General features: G+C 40.5%; 1 long non-coding RNA gene across 1 annotated transcript in view; it reads left to right on the plus strand.

The window, feature by feature from the left end:
- The window catches only part of LOC137326124 (uncharacterized), a 705,949-nt gene that overhangs the window by 532,467 nt on the left and 151,795 nt on the right, over nt 1-21,687 (plus strand). The gene's annotated exons all lie outside the window — the stretch shown is intronic.

Here is a 21,687-nt window from a genome sequence, read left to right on the forward strand (position 1 = left end):
GTTATTCTCGCTTTCTGCAGCATTGTTACAGCAGTCACCATCATCTGTCACATTAAATGTTACCAATTTGCACCATACTTCCCTTTGTGTTCATGTATTCTGTCTTCATACCTAACCTTGTATTCCTTGAGAACCTTGGGCACTGGAAGTGGCTGGCTGCAAATGGGAATTATGAGTCTTTTGGGACTGAGATTGCTTTCCTCTTGGAGTAGCGGCAGAACTGATGCCAGGGCAGCCTGTTCCTGCTGCCGCATGTGCAGCATCTGAGGAGACTGGTCAACAGACTCATGTCCTGCTAACATGAGAGGCAGCAGCATCTGTTGTGTTACCTCCTGGCAAGCCACTGGTACTAGACCATGGTTCTGGCTCCATAGTGATCAAGGAGTTCACTGATTTAATGGTTGCAGTGAGTTCTTTGAACCTGAGAAATGAAGGACTGGATTCCAGTGCCACGTGAATACAGAGCAGAACTCAGCACTCTCTCCATTCAGTTCTCCAAGACTGCAGACTAAGTATTCACAGAGTATGCACTTCAAGAGTCTCTAAACTGGGGGTTCTGCTCCAGATGCGTTTGGAAGCACTACACATTCCAGGACCTACTGCAAAGATGAGAAGCCTTCCCTGATGTGGCTGCAAAGATGGCTTTGGACTCAGAAAAGACCCCAGCCATGCTGCACATCCTAGGAGATGGTCCTGAGTCCCTCCACACAGGTCTGATGCTTTTCCAGCATCCTTCTTTCCATGGCAGGACTCCAGGATCAAAAATCAAAATCCTCAACCTTTTTAGTCAAGGACTGCCACTTCATGTGCCCCCTTACCAGACTGGCAGGCTCCACTTCCTCTCCCAACTGCTTTGGCTCCCTCATGTGTGTGCCATCCAACGTGAAATCCACATCTCCACTCTCTGTATCCTTCCGGTTGGATTTTTTTTTTCATTCTTGGGATGTGGACGTCACTGGCAAGCCTTTCCCAGAAATTGGAAGGTGGGTGGTCTTCATAGAATAGAATCATAGAATGATACAGCACAGAAGAAGGCTATTTGGCCCATCCTGCCTGCGCCGACTCTTTGAAAGAGTTATCCAATTAGTCCCACTCCCCTGCTCTTTCCCCATAGCCCTGTAAATCTTCTTGAACCGCTGCAGTCCTTGTGGTGCAGGTACTCCAACGCTGTTAAGTATGAAATTCCAGGATTTGTTTTATGACACAATAGACCAATTTTACTGGCAATGCCAGATGTTGAAGGTCTGGCACTGGTTCCTTCTTTCTGTCAGCAGCTTATTTCTCCCTTTATGTGGACATAAAAAGAATAAGAAATGTAGTGTTTCCTTTTGTCCATTTTTCCCCCTTCCTGTTAGGGTCATGTAAGGGTCTATTCAGAGTATTAGCCTCAAAAAAGAGAAAGCATTTCTGACCTTTGACCATTAGTACTGAGTCAGCACAAACCATCTGTGGGTGCAGACCCTTCCACAGCCTGGAATTTCCTGTGTATTTGCGTCCAGAGATACAAAGCAAATACGCGACCTAAATATCGCTGAATTTTGGGCAAAAGTCAGTTTTGCGTTTAAGTACATGCTCACTTTTAATAGCACGGGTGAAGGGTCCTTCCTCCCTATTAGTGCCATGAGTTGCTGGGTGAGTTTAGCATGTGGATAGTCAGGCTCTGGGGCAGACCAAAATCAGAAAAGGGTCATCCAAGAAGCGCAGGCCCCTAATTTGGATGCGTTATTCATTACTTTAAATAGCCCTGGCGTATGCTCTGAACGCCTACAGAGAAGCCTGATCCAATGCAGCGGGTGGTGCACTTTCGGCACAAAATGAGCATGCACTTCCTGCTAATCATATTGGAGGCTTAGGCGCCCATTCGGTGCCCGAGAAACAGCCATGGCTTGATTGGATTTCTAGGCCAGTATCTATTATTTTCTGCTGAAGCATAAATGTTTGTCTTAAATCTATTGCCTCGTGTAATATGGACTATAATTCTCTCGTTATGTTCCCAAATTAGCAGTACAATGTCAACTTAGCTTAGCTGTAGCACTCTCTCCTCTGAGTCAGAGGATTGTAGGTTTGATCCTCACTCCAGGCCTTGAGCACATAATGTAAACTAATACTTCAGTACAGTATTGAGAGAGTGCTGCATTGTCCGAGGTGGTATCTTTCAGATGAAATGTTAAATTGAGGCTCTGTCTGCCTATTGCCGTGTATCAGGTGAATGTGAAACATTACATGGCACTATTCAAGGAAGAGCAAGGAGTTCTCTTGGTGTCCTTTCCAACATCACCAAAAATAGATTATTTGGTCATTCACTGATTTGCTGTTTGTGGGATTTTGTGTGAAAATTGGTTGCTGTGCTTGTGCATATAATAGTGACTGCACTTCAAAAAATAATCCCTTAGTTACGAAGCACTTTGGGATGTCCTGGGGACATGATTAGGTGTTATATAAATGCAAGCTCTCGTTTTACAGATTGCACTGGTCTATTAATGAAATGTACTATCAGATATTACATTGAGTTTGTGTCCAATTTCCCCACTCACAATTTGATTATCATTTAAGTTATTGGGAGTGGCACTGATGGATGTGCCCACATGAGTAAAAATTGGGCCAGCTTCACTAACCTCCTCCCATGGCTGTTTACAGGGTGGCAGTGGAAGTTGCTGAGGTCTGGAAACAGGTGGATTACCTTGCGCTCTTAGCTGTGTGAAATGGTGTGTGTCATGGGAACAGGCAATCAACACACTTTAAAAAGGCCAGGGAAAAAGCATTAAAACAATAATTTTCATGTGACATGAGTCCTAAATTGTATATGAAAAGTACAATCCATTTTGCTGCAAAAGCATAAAAGTCATATGAAAACAGGTGAATCATCATCTAACGTAACGTGCTGTATGTAGAGATCCCACCGAGTCACCTGATACTTTGAGTTATTATGCCATGACAGAACTTGTAATATTAAGAAAAGAAGCTGCAGTCAAGTTCTGTCAGAATGCTGGTCACAAAATATATTTTTATGTTAAAAAAATAAAAAATGCCTTTTATTATTAGAGTCTGGATATGGCAGATGATTAATCCAGTCTACATCTGAACCCCTCAAATGCCTTGAAATTCATCTAGTATCTTCTGTTTCTGGGAGAATAGTTTGTTTTTTGTATTACTAATTATGATCGTTTTAAATATAGGGTATAAAATTAATATTTCCTAATGATCAAAAAATGTCATTTATATTCCCACTTATGAAGATGACCTTATTCGCTGTAAACTGTCATACCTATAAATTATACTACACTACAGAGACAAATTATTTATTTTGACAGCCAATAAGTTTTCCATACACAGCTGTGTACTTTTCTGCGTAAATGTGGTTTTTGATAAGCATCCTTGGCAAAATAAAATATTTTTGCAATATTTAATGATGTGCTGTTCACCAGTATAATTTACTTTTTAATTATGTTATCTCTTCAACCAACATTGCTACTAGGTGTATATTGCTTCCAGATTAAAAAGGACAGTACAAGTGATAGGTTTCTCATTAAAGAGATTTAGAGCAAATAAAATTGGAAAAATATGTAATTACTTTACAGACTGAATAGATCTTCCTATGGATGTCATGTGATTAAAAGGACCTTGTGATGGAAGGTAATAAGTTTGTTTTAAAGGTACTTTTCACAGATCTGTAAGTCAATGTCCGTTGAATTTTGTGCTGGTTAAGCTGAGGAGTGTCAATTTGTGTATCAATTTGTGTATCAGGGTCTGCACAGTAGAGCTTAGCTGCACAGTAAAATTCTCTGCACATTTGCCCCAACAATGCAGTTTAATCCAACACACTCTTTGCTGCACCAGTGCGACATTCCTCACATGAGCCATCCTTGTGGCGCCTCTGAGTGAAATTGTCAATTTAGAATCATTTAATGAAGAGTTATAAGGAGGCTTGTGCACAGTATGTATTGGATTAATGATGCCCAAGCTTGTTTCAAATAAAACCCTTACAACTGGAATGGATGGGCCTTCATGCAATTAGTCAAGCCTAAATTCAAACCCAGGCCTCAGAGATTAAAAAATGGTGTTCTTATTCACTGTGTCAACTCCTCCCTCTGAACTATATTTTTTTAACATACTGAGCTTATTTGCAAATTTGAATGGTGGTTCTGTTCCATCCGATGAATGGAACAAATAATGAAATGCAGCTATTTTTGGAGATGTTAAATATTTTGCTTTTAATTTTTCTTATAAATAGATTTATTTAATATTATTCACTTTACAAAGCCATTTCTCAATGTGTAAGTCAAATGGAATAGATAGAATTTCAATGGTCTAAATTTCAGAAACTGTCACACAAATTGGGATTGTTGCAGAAATCACCTAGTAGGCATTGTGTAAATTTTGTCATTCTTTAGCGTTTCTGAAATTACTCATTTTACAGTAATGTTGAGCAGTGCTACAACTGGCTTATGAATATTAGGACAATAGCGATTCTGAAAGAACAAGAACATTGTCAATGCAAGGTAGGTACATGTCATGCTGTGGATTTTTAAAGTGCTCTGAAATCATTTATGCTTGATGGATGAATATAATTTCCAGGACATTTAGCATTGAAGGACTATTCTCTGTTCCGTAAGTCTGAAAAGAACTGCTATTTTTGCACGCATGTTAGTAAAATGTATTGCTTTGTGGAATGGAGATGGCTCGACAACAGACAGAGGCAATGCAAATATTAACCTTTTCAATAGTTTTTTCTGCCACCTTTAAAGGAATAAACTGCATAATGAGGCACACTGTTTTTATACAGCAAACCTAACACCAAAAGATGGAACATTTCTTTGTAATTTTTGGAACAAACCAGTCAGTACATAATGTTCATTTTGATTCAGAAGTTCTATCTGTTGCTAATATATACAGAGGATAACGAATATCCTGTTAACATAATGCAAAAACCCTGCTGCTTCTTGATGCTGACCAATGTGAGTATTAACATATTTGAACATTTGCAATTTTTTTTGTGTATCTAAATTGTTTACAAGGAAATGTGTACAGGTACTTCTGTTTTGCTAAATTACTTTTGAAGGTAAAAATAGAAAATTGAATTGGCAAGGAGAAAGTTTCTCTATTCGCTATTTGTAGAAAAATAGCCAATGTATTTATGATTTTTGTTACAAATAGCGAACAGGGGAAACCTTTCTTCTTAGTTGTGAAATGGTAATATTGATCCCATGGTACCCAATAAACCCCTGATGTTTGGCAGAGTGGATTGTAAGTCCAACACATTTTCTGATCCCAAATGCAGAGATCGGCCAGGTTTCTGCCTTGGCCCTGACTCGAATTTCATGATCTATCATTCTAATTGTAGTTGCTATTGTTACATAGGCAAACATACCAGCCAATATTGTACACAGCAGGTTGCCAGGAACAGCAAATGAGATAAATGATCAGTTAATCTGTTTTTGGTGATATTGGTTGAGGGAAGAATATTGGTCAAGACAGCAGGAGAACTCTCTGATCTTCGTTGAATGGTGCCAAGGCATCTTTTATGTCCACCTCGACCATCCCATCTGAAAAGCGGCACTTCCAACAATGTAGCATTCTATCACTAGTACTCCAGTGCCTTCCTAGATTAAGTGGCATAATATCAGAGTGCAACTAGAAGCAAATGTAACCCTGACAGATGTCTCACAAATTTTATCCTAGTGGTTGCTGAAATCATAAAAAGACTTAGTGAAATTATACGAGGGTGCCAATGGACAAAGTGCAGATTTCTGATGGCCAGGGCATAATGCATGCTTCAGCAACTATTGCTCAGTAAGTAATGATTTAACAATATATTTGAATTTTTGCATAGAAAGACTTAAGTTCATCTGATGACACTATTTGATTGATAGATTTCCACGGCAGGATAACCAGCTTTTGAAATTTTCCATTGGCAGTCTATGTTCCTGGCATAAATATAGAAATCTGGCTTTGGGGTTAACTATAGTTCTCGTCGTTCAGGTATCCCTCGTGCATGGTAGGAACTTGTCTAATCTTGATTATTCCGGGGAATCACTCTTTCTGGTTCTGATGTCATCAATACCACCCCTTCAAGTGAGCCCCTTCTCAAGTGAGCCTGTGAGAAGCCCTGGGGTCATTGCAATAGCTAATTTTTGTGCAGTTTCTCCAAGCGTCACTTTTATTTGACTTCCAGAGCCAGGTTTTAGGAGGGTTGAATACAATATTTAGCTTTTTTAAGTGCTTAGTTGTTAAACATTTTTTCTTCTACTTGACTCCACGTGCAAGTTCAACTTCTTGATATAATCTCAGGGCATTAACCTCTTAATGTGGAAAAATTTTCTGCTTTGGACACAAAATCTACCATTCTCAAAGTAGATTGCTATGTCCTTATGCCTTCAATAGGCCTAATTTATAGGGAAGGAAATAAAGGAAGAATAACACCTTTCATGTCCTCAGGATGTCCCAAAGCACTTCGCAGTTACCTAATTACTTATGAAGTATAGTCACTGTTGTCATGTAGGTAAATGTGGCACTCAAATTGCACGCAGCAAGGTCCCACAAACAGCAAATGAAATCATTGGTCAATTGGTATTTTTTGGTGATGTCGGTTGAGGGATAAAAGTTCGCCAGGATACTGGGAGAATCTCCTTGCCCTTCTTTGAATAGTGCCATGGGGTCTTTTACATCCATCTGCACAGGCAGACAGGACCTTGGTTTAATATCTCATCTGACAGACAGCACCTCTGACAATGCAGCACTCCCTCAGTAACACACTGAAGTGTCAGGTATTTAGGTCCTTTTCCAGGACTTGAGCGCAGAATCTTGATTCTAAGGCAATGTACTGGAGTGGTTTTGTTGCACTAGTGACTTCTCCAAAATATACATTCTTCCAACAAAAAAAGGCCTAGCCTGGTGGTCGGTGCTTTACCTCAAGGTGGAGTTCAATAAGCTTGGCTTCATTCCTTGGAACTAATCAGATAGGCACGGAGTTCTGTATTCTGACTTTGAGCGGCAATCTGGAAAAAGGCGTGAAGATGTGGTGTAATTAGAGCAGCGGATTCACCTTCTTGGTTCCTATTGCTGTTGTGTCATTTGAAAAGAATAGTGCTACCAGACTGATTCAGTGTCATTCAGACCCAGACCCAGTAAATAATCTATTCTATAGCCTGCTAAAGAGAGAGCTTTCTTACACTAGTCTTGAGTTGCAAGGGGGTGTATAAGGAACATAAGTATAGGAGTAGGCCATTCAGCCCCTTGAGCCTGTTCCACCATTTAATTAGATCATTGCTGATCTGTACCTTAACTCCATTTACCTGCCTCTGATCCATATTCCTATATACCCATACCTAATAAAAATCCATCGATTTCAGTCTTAAAAAATTCAATTGAACCACCATCCACAGCCTTTTGGGGGAGAGAATTCCGAATTTCCACTTACATTTGTGTGAAAAAGTGTGTCCTGATTTCACTCCTGAATGGTCCAGCTCTAATTTTAAGATTTTATCCCCTTGTTCCAGATTCCACCACCAGAGGAAATAGCTTCTCTGTATCTACTCTACCGAATTTTTTAATAATTTTAAACACCTCAATTAGATCACCCCTCAACCTTCTACACTCAAGGGAATAAAACCCAGGCTTATGCAATCTGTCCTCATAGATCAACCTTTTAAGCTGCGGCATTATTTTGGTAAATTTGTGCTGTACCTCCTTTAAAACCAGTACATCCTTCCCAAGGTGCAGTGCCCATTGTTGAAAGCAATACTCCAGATGGGGTCTGACCAAGGCTCTGTACAAATGAAGCATAACTTCTTCCCCTTTGTATTCCACCCATCTTGAGATAACAGGCAACATTCCATTAGCCTTTTTGATTACTTCTTTACCTGCACAAGCTTTTAGTGATTTGTGTACCTGGACACCCAAATCTCCTTGTTCCTCCACAGTTTCTCGTCTCTCGTCATTTAGAAAATATTCTGATTTGTCTTTCTTGGATCGAAAGTGGATTACCTTACACTTCCCCATATTGAACTCCGTCTGCCACAGATTTGCCTAATCACTTAATCTGTCTATGTCCGTTTGTAACTTCCTGCTCCCATCTACACAACTGACTGTTCATCCTAACTTAGTGTCATTTGCAAACTTGGATATACAACTTTCTATTCCTTCAATCAAGTTATTTATATATATTTGGTGAAAAGCTGAGGCAGATTCCTGGGGAACACTACTTGTCACATTCTGCCAATCTGAGTACATTCCCTTTACAGTTCCTTTATCCCCACTCTCTGTCCCCTTCCTCCCAACCATTTTTTAACCCATGTCCGAAGGTTACTTCCAATTCCATTTTTGCGAATCATTCCTTCTGGAAGTCCATTTAGACAACACCCATAGACACTCCCCTGTCTACCATGCTAGTGACTTCCTCAAAATGTTCAACTAGATTAGTCAGACATGGCCTACCCATCACAAATCCATGCTGACTCTCTTTGATCAGCTATTACTTGTTCAAATGCTTAGTCACTCTGTCCCTAATAGATTCCATTAACTTCCCTACAGTTGACATTAAAGAAACAGGTCTGTAGTTTCGTGGTTTCTCCCTCCCTCCTGTCTTAAATAATGGAGTAACATTTGCAATTGTCCAATCCAAGGGCACAATTCCCGAATCTAGGGAGCTTTGGAAAATTATTACAAATGCATCTGCAATTTCACCGCCTGTTTCTTTTAATACCCTATGGTTGAAATCATCAGGTTCTGGAGGTTTGTCTACCTTAAGTTCCATTATTTTCTCCATTACCATTTTTTTACTAGTATTAAATCCACTAAATTCCTCCCCTTGACTTATTTTTAGGTTCCCTTTTACCGCTGGTATTTTGTCCTCTTACTCTACTGTGAAAACAGATACAAAGTATTCATTTAACAAGGCAGCCATTTCCTTATTGTCCATTACAGCCTCGCCTGCATCTGTCTTTAATGGGCCCACATTCTCCCTCACCACTATCTTTCTCTTAATATATTTATGAAGACTTTTACTATTAGTTTAGATATCTCTTGTAAGTTTTTGTTCATACTCCCTTTTTGCACTTTTAACTTTATTGTATCCCGTTGTTGTTTGTTATAGTTATTGCAATCTGGTGGATTTCCACTTTTTTTGCATTTGTGCAAGCCTTTTCTTTTAAGACCTTTTACAAAGCCATGTACCAGTTGTCAGATGGGCGATCAAATAAAATAAATCAAAGTAAACAAAAATACATGACACAAGCTGAGAGTACTTGAAACAACAATATTAAATGATAATTAAGAGAGAGTGGTGGACTGGATCGATTTTTATTCAAATCCATTACAAGTAGTATCCATACTGGAGCCAGGACTTTGAGGCAGAGAGCTGTGACTGCAAGGGTGTTAAGCCGGCGGAAATACAGCAGTCAATTTTAGTTGCTGCAGTGGGTATGAGAATAATACAAATTGTGTCTCCTAGCTGGCACATTTATATTGACTTGCCTAATAGAATTAACAAAATGATGAACCTGAGGCAAGAAACCACATGGGAATGGATCATCCCTTCCCCCTCCCCAAGGGAGAAGCTGAGTTCTTGCATACAACAACAACAAGTTGCATTTATATAGGACCTTTAGCATAGGAAATAACATCCCAAGGGTCTAGACAGAGTAGATAGAGAGAAACTGTTCCCATTGGCGGAAGGGTTAAGAACCAGAGGACATCGATTTAAGGTGATTGGCAAAAGAACCAAAGGTGACAGGAGGAAAAGCTTTTTCACACAGCGAGTGGTTAGGATCTGGAATGCACTGCCCGAGGGGATGGTAGAGACAGATTTAATCATGGCCTTCAAAAGGGAATTGGATAAGTATTTGAAAGGAAAAGATTTGAGGGCTATGAGAATAGGGTGGGGGAGTGGGACTAACTTGATTGCTCTTGTATAGAGCCGGCATGGATTCGATTGGCTGAATGGCCTCCTTCCGTGCTGTAACCTTTCTATGATTCTATGATTCTAGTGCTTCACAGAGGTGTAAGGAACAAAATGGACACCAAGCCAAAGAAGAAGATATTAGTAGGGGTGGCCAAAAGCTTGGTCAAGAAGGTGGGATTTAAGGAGGGTCCTAAAGGAGGAGAGGGAGCAGTATTAGAGTGTGAGGCCTAGGCAGGTCAAGGCTTGCATGATTATAAGCAGCAGGCAGCGCGAATATTCGGATTTCTAGGCCATAAAAGTAAAAAGTGAATTGTTAAATGTGAGGAGACCCTAAGAGGAGAATATAGTGAGCTATAGAGGATAAGTGGAAATCGACGGGGATACTTATTAAGTACTTGGTATCAGTGTTTACAAAAGAGCAGAATACTGGGGAGGAGGTAAATCCTTAACTGATTGAAGGAAAATGTGAGCTATTATAATAAGTAAAAGGAAAGTATTAGAAAAGTTAGTTAAACTAAAGGAGGGCATGTGACAGGATCTGACGGGTACGTCCAAGGATCCTGCGGGAAATGGGAGAAGAAATAGCAGAGCCCCCAGAAATTATATTTCAGGGTTCTGTGCACAGTGGATATGTGCCAGAGGTCTGGAGAGTGTCCAATGCAATACCCATTTTCAAAAAGGAAGACTGAGCTAACCGAGGTAAATACAGACCAATTAGTTTAACATCTGTGAAAGGGAGAATTTTAGAATCTCGAATTAGAGATGAAATCCAGATGAAGTGAAAATAATTTGAAGCAGCTAACATGGATTTCAGCTAAGGGTAGATGGAATGGAAAATCGAGCAGGTGTATAACGGGCGGCCGATCCTCTACCGCACATTTTGTGCCCCCGACGAAGTTCAATTTCATTCACCGAAGTTGAATTTTCAAAGTCCCAATTGTTATCAGTCAGGTTGGAAAATAGATTGTTTATTTAATTTGTGCACCAGTTCTACTGTGCACTAGTTTTCACAGAATGCATGTAAGGAATTTCCCAGACTTGTCACCCAACTCAAGATATTTTCTTCTGATTTTCTGGAGAAGCTTTTCTGCATCCCAGTGACAACAGATTGTTTGGTTCCCTTTTTAGCCTGTATCATGGTTCTTTTGTTGTTCTCTGTACGGTATCCTTTGTATTGAGTTTATAGTTCTGCCGTTCTTTGCTCCAGGGCTTGCTGCGTCTTTGGTGCCCTCGGTTTCTTGACAAAATTGAAAGTGATGATGTGGTCCCGAGAATTACCTTGGTGTCAGAGGTGCCAGGCTTTTGTGCTCAGTTTTGCAGTGGGTGAGTTGCATTCATACGCAGGATATGAACTTTGGGTTCCTCAGGAGACCCAGGTTGAACTGGGGATGACAGCTTAGCAAGAGTAAGCTGGAAGGTGAGTAGAACTTGATCTGAGATGATTATAGGCCATGTGTTGCAGTATTTGATCTGAAGGTAAATGTCTTCTGGTTGACTTTAACAAAAAGTCTTGGGATAGATGAATGAAGCATCTATAGGATGAGTGTAAAAAGTGCCCTTGCCCTCCTCCCATCAGCATTTCTCTTTGGACCAGAAAAGGGCCAGAGACCCAGTTGAACTGGGTTTGGCTCCAAATTACTCCAGCACCCCTTCCACCCACAATGCACAATTTTCATACTTTAAAGGTAGAAAAAATTCTTGTCTAGCTTCCCAAGAGGGTTTGGAGTGCATCTGGATAACAAAAAAAACTCAGGAACATAACAATAAAGATGGCATAATATGCACTTTTGGTTTTTGAACACAAAAGCAAAAAGGTTCTGTAACTAGATACTAAAAACACCATTTTCCAGTCAAACAAGCAAAGACAAACAGTAGGCCGACAATGTAGATCCTTTAATGGATCTTTAGGGTGAGCTCCATTAGAGCCAGCCTTTCGATAAGAAAGACAGCATTTTGGGTTTTACTGTTAGCAGGCAAGGGATTCATCATTATGTGTGCACTCGAAACAGAAAATTCCTCTTCCAGATATTGCAGCTTATGGACAACTGAAAATAAATCTTTTTGCATAAATGTAGTTTCACCATTTTCCAAGGTGCAAAGGTACTGTGCCAAAACATTGAAACTGGGATATCACCTAATGGATGTCCTATTTCTATTGTATAACTGTTGTCAATTATCAGTGAATCGGATTTCCCAAGTCTGAGGTCAGATCATCAATTCGGACTTGAAGCATCTGTCTTTAATGGTGTCACCTTGGAATGGTATCAGCTAATACTTTCCAACTAGATCTTTCCAACTCAGTCATTACTGCAATTATTTTTCATAATTATTCTATTAAAGTCCTTTACAGCAAAAATGAAAAACGTTCTGTCTTTGGTGCTTGAGATGTCCATTGACCTTCAAGAGAAAATGAAAACTTATAGAGAGTATACAGCGTGGATTCAGCAGGGTGATGCCAGGAATGGGGAACATCAGTTATGAGGAGAGACTTGAAATACTGGGACTATTTCCACTGAAGCAAAGAGAGATAAGGGAAGATTTAATTGAAATTTTCAAAATTATGAAGAATTTTGATAGTGGGAATAGGGAAAGACTGTTTCCTCTGTTTGAGGAGTCATGCGAAGGGGTCATCAAATTAAAATTATCACTGAGAGTGAAGAGAGGGGTTAGGAGAAATGTCTTTACATACAGCGTTGCTGGAGCATGGAATGTTTTTGCAACAGGGAGTGGTGGAAGCAGAGGCAGTTGCATCTTTTAAGTAAAAATTGGATAAATGTTTGAAGCACAGAGAAAATATCAAGCTATGGGGAGAGACCAGGGAAAATAGGATTAGATTTGGATTATTCTAGCAAAAAGCTAGCACAGACATGATGGGCTGAATAACCTTCTGCTGTGCTATGAACTTCTATGGTTCCTTGGCTTTCACTCGCTGAATGTACAGATTATGTGTGACCAGGTTCAAAGGATTCTGCATTACAATATCTGATTTGCTGAAAGTTGCTGTGATGCTTTTGTCCTCCCTGATCTCTTCATGGAAGAATCTGAAGTAATTAGATGGTATATGGGTGATAAAATACACCCCCTGCTGCCATGGATTATGATCCCTCTGTGAGCGGCAAGAGCAGCAGCTAAGGAATACTACAACGAGACACATGATTTTTCGCGAGAACTGTAGGAATCTTAAAGGGGCGCTTTTGCTGCCTTGATATATCTAGAGGGGATCTGCAATATACATCTAAGCGGGTATGCCACACAGTGGATGTTTTCTGTGCCCTGTACAACTTTGCAGTCCAAAAGTGCACCACGTGTCGCAAATGAGCCCCTTCGCAGGAATATTTGATGGCCTTGGAGCAGTTTAGGAGGAGTGGGTGGAAGTCCCACTCCACCAGAACTCTGCCCTGAAGAGGAGAATCCTGGATAACATGTGCTCTTGAAGTGCTAGCTTTTCTTTCGTGCAGATCACATTAAATTTGTTTGGAAATCCTGTGAGCTATATGCATCCTATGGTCCTTGGGCTATAGGCTGGGTTATCTCGAAACAGAGGCTACCGAAATGGATGTTGGAATGCATTCTGTATTTCACAAGTAATTACGGATGAGGAAAACCATTCAACTCATTTTAGTTCATCCATCCAAAAGCATCCTGCAGTCCCTCCATTACTGCATCTAATTATTTCTTAAATGTATCCAGGACTTTAACCTCTAATACTCTGCCTGGTTGATCACAGTATGCATGAAAGAGAATTTCCTTTCATTTCTAAAGTTACATTTTACTAGTTTGAACCTGTGTCCCCTTGTCCTACACCCACAATTTAAAATAATATTCTAGATTAACCTTATCTGTATCATTTACTTTAATGTACACCCCTATAAGAGTATCTCTTAGATGCCTCCATTCCAGGGTGAATATTCCATGTCTCTCCCGTCTTCTGTGTTTTCTTATATTCCTCCCAGTGAACCCTTTCCCCTTTCTGCAGGTTTTCTATCTTCTGGCAGGCAGGAAACCTTTAGAATTGGTCAGGAGGTAGACTGTGAGGTCCACCTTTATATTTTGGACAACTTGGAGCATGTCTTGATTGAGATTATCTGCAAGACTGCTATCTGGAATAATCTGCATACTTGTGCAAAGCAATCCATAAATTCATCATGTGTGAATGGTACATTTTAGCTGATTAATTCATGATGCCAACATTTCACATCCTGTGCAAGTGATTTTCACTGTCTTATAGTAATTGCACTACTTGGTCAGTCCCTCACAGTGTGTGTAAAATGCTAAGAATAAAGAAGATCGATAACCTTCCAGGCAGTGCCACTTTCATTCTTCAAGTTGAGGCATTCGCTGTGCATCAACAGATAGTAAGAGCTACAAAAAGAGAGTATGAAAAGAAACTTGCAAGGGATATCAAAATCTACACAAACAATTTTTACAATTATATTAGGAAAAAGAGGGTGGTTAAGAGCAATGTGGGCCCCTTAAAAACTGATAATGGTGATATTGTAAATGAAAATAAGGAAATGGCAGACATGTCAAATAATTACTTTGCGTCAGTATTTACAGTAGAGGAAGAGGATAGCATGCCGGACACCCAGAGGAAACTAATTTTGAATCAGGGATGGGGACTCACCATAATTAACGTAAGCAAATTAACAGTAATGAAGAAAATAATGGCACAACTGAGTGACAAATCCCCAGGACCAGATGGTTTCCATCCCAGGGTTTTAAAAGAAGTAGGTGAGAGCATTGCAAAGCCCTAACTATTATCTTCTAAAGCTCTCTCAAGTCAGGAACCATTCCTTTAGATTGGAAAATTATACATGCCACTCCGCTATTTAAGAAAAGTGAGAGAGGGAAACCAGGGAATTATAGACCAGTTAGCCTAACATCTGTTGTCGGGAAATTACAAGAGTCTATAATTAAGGATAGAGTGACTGAACACCTTGAAAATTTTCAGCTGATCAGAGAGAGCCAACATGAATTTGTAAACGGTTGGTCATGCCTGACGAACCTGATTAAATTTTTTGAAGAGGTGACTAAAGTAGTGGACAGGGGAATGTCTATGGATGTTGGTTATATGGACTTCCAGAAGGCAATCGATAAAGTCCCTCATAAGAGATTGTTAGCTAGAGTTGAAGCTCATGGAATTGAGGGCAAATTATTGACCTGGTTAGGAAATTGGCTGAGCGGCAAGAGACAGAAAGTAGGGGTAATGGGCAGGTACTCAAATTGGCAGGATGTGACTAGTGGTGTCCCACAGGGATCTGTGTTGGGGCCTCAACTATTCACTGTATTTATTAACGACTTAGATGATGGGATAGAGAGCCACATATCCAAGTTTGCCAATGACACAAAGATAGGCAGCATTGTAAGCAGTGTAGATGGAAGCATCAAATTACAGAGAGATATTAATAAATTAAGTGAATGGGCAAGACGGTGGCAAATGGATTTCAATGTAGGCAAGTGTGAGGACATCTACTTTGGACCTAAAAAAGATAGAGCAGGGTGTGTTCTAAATGGTGAAAAGCTCAAAACAGTGGAGGTCCAAAGAGACTTAGGGTTCCATGTACATAGATCATTAAAATGTCATGGACAGGTACAGAAAATAATCAAAAAGGCTAATGGATTACTGGCCTTTATATTTAGAGGACTAGAATACAAGGGGGTAGAAGTTATGCTACAGCTATACAAAGCCCTGGTTAGACCACACCTGGAATACTGTGTTCATTTCTGGGCAGCGCACCTTAGGAAGGATATATTGGCCTTGGAAGGAGTGCAGCGTAGATTTACTAGAATGATACCTGGATTCCAAGGGTTAAATTACGAGGAGAGATTGCATGTACTAGGGTTGTATTCCTTGGAATTTAGAAGATTAAGAGGTGATTTGTTTGAAGTTTTCAAGATATTAAGGGGAACTGATAGGGTAGATAGAGAGAAACTATTTCTGCTGGTTGGGGAGTCTAGGGCTAGGTGACATAGCCTAAAAATTAGAGCCAGGACTTTCAGGAGTGAAGTTAGGAAACACTTCTACGTGCAGAGGCTGGTAGAAGTTTGGAACTCTTCCGCAAATGGCAGTTAATGCTAGCTCAATTGTTAATTTTAAATCTGAGATTGATAGATTTTTGTTAACCAAAGGTATTAATGGATATGGGGCTACAGCGGGTATATGGAATTAGGTCCCTGATCAGCCATGGTCTCATTGAATGGCGGAACAGGCTCGAGGGGCTAAATGGCCTACTCCTGTTCCTATCTTCCTATGTTCCTCTGAGCTCTCACCCTGCCATCCTTGGAACCTTGTTTGGGAGGCATCATTTGTTTTTGTCGTTGCTTTCTTTTTATAAAAATGAACTTTGGTCCTTTATATCTTGTGGGAGTAGGGAAGTTCACATGGATGCCAATTCTTGAGCCCTTCCCATCCTAGCTGAAATCAGTTGCAGATCAGAAATCAAACGTGTGACCTTGTGGTCTTTATGGCTCAGAAGAACATTTTCAAGGGAGGCTATCTAACATGGTCTCTCCCATTTAAGATGGTACATGTTCAGTTTTCTTTTATGGTGCATGAAGGATACCTCAACTTAAAAAGAAGAAAACTTTATCAGGTTAGTAATCATTCCATTTTGTGATTGAGTCTCACTGCACTCGTCTTATAGCTTTGACTTTAAGGAAAGTGAAGCCTCATGTAACGTGATTTTAAACATAACCCTTTCTTGCTCAGTGAGTTTGCATGGGGGCAAGGGGTTAAGTGACATAAAATGTCAAGAATATTTCATCTCCTGTCTACAAAGTGTTGCACTTTGATTGCACAAAGTGAATTTTATTTTAGTTATATCATGGAATAGAATTACATTTTGATTGAAACCAAAATGTAATCTAACCAAATGTGTTCCTTTATTGAACAAAATGGGTAACCATGAAAGGAACTTTTAAAATTTGTGATATAAGAAGTAATGTGTGTTGGTAACTAATTTGGTCTTATGTCAATTTACATATTATCAAGTAATGCATATTGATTAAGATCCAAATATATCGCACCACAGAAGGTTTTTTTGGCAGGCTGTACCTGGAAGAAACATGCTTTACCATCAACTGCCAGCAAAATGAGAAATATGTAATTAATTCAGGATGCTTGTTGCAAATTCCATTGAAAAGTCCTATGTAAACATCTGCCTACAAGTGGCCTTTTCTCATAAAAAGAAATTTGAAGCAGCTTCTCATTATCACCTGATTTTCACTTGTTTTATGATGACAGTTCAGGCTCTATTGTCACCTGAGTTTTGTCGCTAGTTAGAAACTATAAACATTGTAATTACTTATAGTTGTGGGATACAGATCTGGAGACAAACATAGGCACACAATGTCTTTCCTTATCTTACTTTAAGTTCTTTTTACAAATTAAAAAACAAATGAAATGAATTTTGAAAGCTCTAATTATCACCTGGGTTTTGTTGATGGTATTTGGAATGTTTACATATTCTTACAGCTGTGAGACAGAAACAGAGATGCATGTCCAGGAACCAATCGCACAAAACCAAATTCATTGTTTGCAGAGAAAATTGCCAACTAATGCTTCCCCACCCAGTGCTGTCAGGCCTACAACCTGCCCCTTCCCTCACTGCTGACAGACACCATGATGCAAGATCAAGTGACCCCTCATGCTGTCAAACTCCAACAGTCCCATTGCAGTACTGTCAAACTCCAGGATCATCCTTGTGTGCTACTAAAACCCAAGATCCAGTGGTACTAAAGTAAAAGAGTGCCCCTCAGATCCAAAAAAACTCCATTTCCCCCTCCCTCGACTGCTATCTACCTCCATTTGGTTTATTTTGCATTTCATCTTGTATTCTCAGCTTTAAAAATAGTACGATATAACAACATAGACAAAGAAATGGATATAAAATAAAGGTCATATATTTATAGTTTGCACAGAATAGTGGACAGAGGCGTCGAATTCAGTCCACAGATTGCCAGTAAAAAAAATCTCAATATCATTTAATAAAAGTGGAATTTGACTCTTTTAGTGGCCCTAATATTATGTCCTACATGGCATAAATACTTGTAACTCACTGCGAGTTATGCCACGTGAGATTTACGAGTATATTATTAAAATCTATAATGTTTGTCTTGTATTGAACCACCTTTCTGTAGACTACCCCACATTAAATATGTCCACACCTACCCATAACCCATGTCACTGATGCCTGTAGTTAGCACTTTAATAGGATTTCCGATGTTAATCTGAGCCCTGAAATGTAGCACAAGGATCTGACTTGGCAAAATAGGTTGAAAAGAACTGCTTTGAGTCTGCAAGCAGTTGACGGCTTTGGCCACTGAGCGGCTCTGTGGAACAGTTTATCCCCCCTTTATTTTCTCAGGTCTCACTGTCCGCCATCTTGGTTTCCTGGTGTAGAAGGTAAGTTCTTTCGGTTTTTTTTCAATTTTAATTTTAAGTCTTTAATCTTTATACTTTAAGTGTATAAATGTAACTAACTTATCTCATTTTCCCTCTCCAAAACTTATTTTCAATTGCTTCTCAGGCTTTGGACTTGGGCCACCTGCTTCTTTCCCTTCCACCTGGTATCTTAAAAGCTTCATAACTTTAATTAAAATTCTACCTTTGGAGAATGGATATTCTGCCATTCATACTTAGGACAGTTTCCTTTGGAGCAAATTTTTATCAGAGATAGTCAGGTATTGTGCCTGTGTGGCTTGAGAGGGATGCGAGTATTCAGTCACTGTGGCCCGAGAGGATATTTATGCGTTACCAGAATGAGTCTGAAAGAGATTGAATGCTGCAGTGTTCCTGTATTGCTGCTGTATGCAATAATGATCTAGACCTGTGCTGCTGAAGTTATGAAAAAAGCCCCTACTCTGACGAGGACGGAAGAGCAAGAATGACGTGCAGATGGGCCAACCATTCAAATGTAATGTGGAACAACAGACGGCAGAGTCAGACCAGTGGCTGCATCCCATGACAAGATCCATATATGAGCCCAAAATCCCTCAAAAAACTGCAATTTACAGAGCTCACTCTCAAGAATCTTATGAAAAATCATGATGTGCCACTGTCAGCCAGGCTTGCACCAGTTAGTTCCCTGCAAACAAGATATCAAACACTCCAGTTGACACTACCATGAAGCTTGATAATTTGGCAACTTCCATAAAACACGCTGAGAACACATAGAAAGTGCAATCAAAATAATAGTCTTTCTGTTATATTTTAAATGACAAAGCTCCAGATTGGCCATTGGCCTGTTATCATATTTCAAATGACACACATCCATATTTATATTTTTAAATGGCACAGCTCCATATCTATACTTCATCCCCAAACCACTTTTAAAAAAAACTCCACATTAGAGCTCTTTTTCCGTTTTTATTCCTGCCCACTCTTTAACCCCCATTGTGCCTCATTCCTTTTGATTGCTGACCCACTCTCTTTTGATCATTCCATTATACTTCATGCTTTTTTCATTGCGGCCTGTTGTTTAACTCTCAACTGTAGTTGTTTATCTTTTTAAAATTCCCAGCCCACTCTCTAACCACCTCCCCATTCTCCCTCTTGTTCTTTAATGCCCAACTAGCTCTTCAAAGTATCACAGCTAACAGCACATAGATTTACTGATTTTTCAAGAAACATGGAACCAAATAGTTCTTTGGCATCAATTTCTCCATCTTAAGACTGTTATAAAAATGTGTAACATTAAATATTTATTTTGAAAGGTATAACTACCATCTCTCCCGGTTGAGTTGCAATTCACAAGATATTTTAAGATAATTTTTTTCCACTTTATGAAAGATCTACAACTAATTAGAATAGAACAGTTAGGTGCTATTTGTGTAATGTAGTTCCGTAAAATACTAATTAGTGTGTATTAGCTTATATATCATCACAGAAGTGTTGAAAATAGCCAATTTGATTGGACAGAAGGGGCTCAATTTTAAAACGGAGCCGGGAAGGGGGTGGGATCAAAATTACACTTTTGACGTAAGGACATCTTTTATTTTTTTTGTTGGTTTCCCATCCGACTGACCGGATGATTCACAGGCTGGTCAGACGGGAGACCAGCCAGGGAGAGGATGTCTTCAGATAAGTCTTTATTTGTATGGATGGGGCTTGGGGGGCCACGGGTGGGCACAGGGCATGGGTGGACACGGGGGTCGCGAGTCATGGGGGAGGGATCAAGGGTCAGCCACGGATGGGATGTCTGGATCGGGGGGGGGGTCATTGCGGGGGGTCCACTATCGTTGAGGGGAAGGGTTGGGGGTTGGAGGATCGGGTTTGGGGATGGAAGGATTGGAGTGGGGGGAGGATAGGGGTCAGGGGATCGGGGTCGGAGGGGGAGAATCGGGATCCGGGGGAATCATCATGGGGATCCACGATTGTTGAGGGGGAGGGTTGGGGGTTGGAGGATTGGGTTTGGGGGTGGGAGGATCAGAGTGGGGGGGAGGATCGGGGTCTGCAATCAGGGGTCTGGGGTCCGTGATCGTTGGGGGATCAGTGCAGGTAGGCTTGTTGGGCCTGGGGGAAGCACTCCTGCTCCTCTGGGCCCACAAGCTGTGCCTTTCTAGGCACCTACCTGTTAGTCTCGGGCCTTCTCGCCTCCTTTCACGAGGTGTAAAACAGAAGGCCCGGCCCCCCGGGGTTGAAATCGGGAATTGGAGAAAAATGGAGGCCTGAAGCCTCCTTGAAAAGTTTTAAGGCCGACCAGCCCCTCGTCCCGCCCCGGTAAAAACCGGAAATGGGTGGGCTGGGGGCGGGACTGAAATGGTGTCAATTTTCAATGCCCCCCTCCCCCCGTTTTTTACTTTGAAAATTGAGCTCAATGTGTAGCTGCACCAACATTTGTAAATCAGTGGTTTATATAATCAATTGTGTATGGGCTTAAAGGCTTCTATTGTTCCACCTGTACTATTGCTTCAGGGTTTCTGTAACATATAAGGTACCCAGGAATAATAAGAATGTATGTGCCAACAAGGCTTTAATATGTTTCATGTTGTCAAGCAATGATAGTACCACGTTATTAATTTGGCCTTTGTAATTGGTAACTATGAGATGAAATGCTTTGGCCGTCCTTTCATAACAAACTTAGCAAATGTATGCACCAAACTAAATTATGCAATGAAATGCTGTCCTTAATACCAACTACCAAAATACTCCACAGGTCTAGGAAAAAAACAGTGCTTTATATCACATGGCATATCTGATCCTCAGTGTATATAATAAAACATTAATCCTTGTCTACCGTGTCCAACATAAGTCGGGTAGCGTGCTTCCCGCACGTGCCCAACCTGACCTCTGCTGAACCTGGTTGTATTTCTGGGTCCAACTAATTTAAATGGGGGATCACTGATGGAACAAGCATCTCGGATTCAGTGCTGCTCCCAGTAAGAGGCTGGAAGTTGCGCACTGTTGCAGGACCATCATAAAGTGGAAGCAGAATTTTGTGCTTCTTGCTGTGATCAGAAACAGCAGTCAAATCACCACCCTTGCCACACAGTATAGTCCTTCTGCACGTAAGATCTGGTGAAATTGACATACCTCTGATCTGAAGCTGCAGCCTAGCAATGCCTAACGCCCAGTTTCCATGGGTGTTCTGTTACCCAGGCATTCAACCAGCGTTAGGCCTGGAAAATGACATCGAGTGTTATTATTGTCATTCCTGTGTATTTGTACTGGATTTAAATGCTCCTGTCTGTTGGCTGCAGAAAATTGGTCCTCATTACTCATGAAAGGGGTATTGCAACTTTGGTGTTCTGTTCAACCTAGAGCTGAGCTTCAAACCCCACATCTTTCA

Source organism: Heptranchias perlo, chromosome 10 (genome assembly GCF_035084215.1).
Source record: "Heptranchias perlo isolate sHepPer1 chromosome 10, sHepPer1.hap1, whole genome shotgun sequence".
Classification (NCBI taxonomy): domain Eukaryota; kingdom Metazoa; phylum Chordata; class Chondrichthyes; order Hexanchiformes; family Hexanchidae; genus Heptranchias; species Heptranchias perlo.